General features: G+C 25.0%; 1 non-coding gene across 1 annotated transcript; it reads left to right on the forward strand.

The window, feature by feature from the left end:
• On the forward strand, positions 1-151 carry MIR4372B (microRNA MIR4372b). Its single transcript, NR_048833.1, has one exon. It is a non-coding gene; the product is annotated as a microRNA MIR4372b (primary transcript).
• The last annotated feature ends 2,438 nt before the right edge of the window (positions 152-2,589 follow it).

Here is a 2,589-nt window from a genome sequence, read left to right on the forward strand (position 1 = left end):
TCGTCATGTGTCACAATTTTATTAGAGGTTGACGTTAATTAAGTGCATCAAATTAACATCTAATAAAATCGTGACATGTAACAATCAACGTCCAATAAAAACACAACACTTGACGGTCAAGATAATCAATTAACGTCCAATTTTGAGATTAGAAATTGAAATAACGGAATTATAAAAAACTAAGGAACTAAATTAATGAATTAAATTATAGGAGATCAAAATCAAATTTTGAGACAAATAAGAGGACTAAATTTATAATTTAATGTATATCTTAAGGGACTAAGGGACTAATTCACATTCATTACAAACTTTCACAAAATGCATAATGTCATGACAAAAGAAATAAAAAAAATACTTAAATTATTATAAATTATAATTATCTTCTATGTATTTTTATATTTTAAAAATATTCTATGATTTTATAGTCAATACTATAAAAAATAGTAAGAATAATATCAATTTTTTTTTCTTTTTTATTTCTTATAATTTTTTTACATTCATTTTAAAAAATATATATCTTATCGAGGCAATATCTATTTTTTTAGGACTAGTTTTTTTATTACACGTATAAAAATATATGGATATCTTGTTTTCAGGAAGAAAAAAAAAAACTTAGTTTGTAAGTTTTAATTTTTCTTTTGACGAGTTGTAAGTTTTAATGTAAAACATATACTTTCTTATCAAATGCCATTCCGACTTATTTTTGCTGCTGGATACGCGATTTATGCAGCAAACCTATGAAGCCAATATACGAAATTGATGCGTAAAACACAGATTGAGTTGTTGGGGTTTCACAAGCAACGTTGCGTTGTTGGAAAAAATTGTACAAGAGATTGACAAACTATTGATAATGGGGTTTAAACCCCCTTCCACTGGGAAACAGTACGGATTGGGTTCGAAATGGGATTGTTTTGAGTTCAAATTAACCTTGTCAAGTTATTGATTGATGGCTTAATTATTGATTTGGTCTTGTAATATATTTTTTAGGTTGAATTTGATTATGAACAAATTCAATTAGATCTTTGGTCTAGTTTTTAAAAATAGTTTAATTAGATCTTTTATTTTTTAAAAATAGGTTTAATTTTGTCTTATTTTTCTTTCATCTGTTTCAAAAATTTAAAAAATAAGATCAAATTTGATTTTAAATGAGATCAAATTGACTTCATTTTAAAAATAAGGAATGGTCTAATTAAAACTTTTAAAGAAACTAATTAAATATTTTAATAATAAGAGAATCAAAATAATCTTTAAAAATAAATTGGAAGATTAAAATAATAATCAAACCTAAATTGATTAGTAGTCCAATTGGATCAGTTTCTAATGTGGTTCAGATTTCAAGTTTTCTTTGGTATTCATATATAGCAAGAAAGACTAAAATAAAAAAATCATTATTTGCTATCTATTTATAAAATTATAAATGAAAAAATCAAATAAACTAAGTATTTTTGGGCAAAAGACAAATAATTTTTTTTATCAACAAATGATAATTTATTAGTTTTATTAAAAATGTTAGTAAGAGAGATTCGAACTTGTGACATTACCCTCTCCTCTTCTCTCTTTACTCTTTTTAAAAATTGAACTTATTTTAAAAATAAAGAATGATCTAATTAAAACTTTTTAAAATAAAAAATCTAATTGAACCTTTTAATAATAAGAGAATTAAAATGAAATTTAAAAATGAATTAGAAAATGAAAATAATAATTAAGCCTAAATTGATTAGTAGTTCAATTCGATCAGTTTCTAATGTGGTTGAGACTTCAAATTTTCTTTGGTATTTGTATATAGCAGGAAAGAATAAAGAAAAAAAAACATTATTTGTTATGTAATTATAAAATTATAAATGAAAAAATTAAATAAACTGAGCATTTTTTGACAAAAGACAAATAATTTTTTTATTAATAAATATTAATTTGTTAGTTTTGTTAAAAATGTTAGTGGGAGAGATTCCAACATATGACATTTCTCTCTCCTTTTCTCTCTTAGGTTGTATTTGACAAATTATTTTTATTTATTAACTAAAAAATTTAATTTGTATGACAGACTGTTCGATAAATAAAATTTGTTTAAGTAGATTGAAATTTATTATACCCTTTCTTATGGAGTTTAGCTATCCTCCTACAATTGTCAACCTTGTCTTGAATTACACTACTTTTATCTCTTTATCCCTAAAATGGAATAGTGAGAGGACTTAGGCAAAGAGATGGCATGTCATCTTAGCTCTTTTATCTTTCTATGGAGAAGTTGTCTCTTATTCAATAGAAAATGCAAGATAATGCTTGGCTGCCTGTCAAGCTAGATTGCTCCCAATGCCCTAGATATATCCTATCTATCTTTTTTTTAGATGATTGCTTGTCGTTTACTTTAACAAAATCTTTCCCAAATTTCACTTGTCAAAGAAGTCCTTGATATCTTTTGCAATGCTTTTTTTGGGTTGAAGATTAATATTCAGGAATCAAAATTTATGACATCCAGAAATGTCTCCCATGTCAAGGAAGATAAGTTTGTGTCTATTTCTCATTTCAATCGCACTCTACAAATAGGGAAATATTTAGGATTCCCTATTCTTATTGGGAGAGTTAAAAATGTGA

This window comes from Glycine max, chromosome 18, assembly GCF_000004515.6.
Source record: "Glycine max cultivar Williams 82 chromosome 18, Glycine_max_v4.0, whole genome shotgun sequence".
NCBI classification, from domain to species: Eukaryota; Viridiplantae; Streptophyta; class Magnoliopsida; order Fabales; family Fabaceae; genus Glycine; species Glycine max.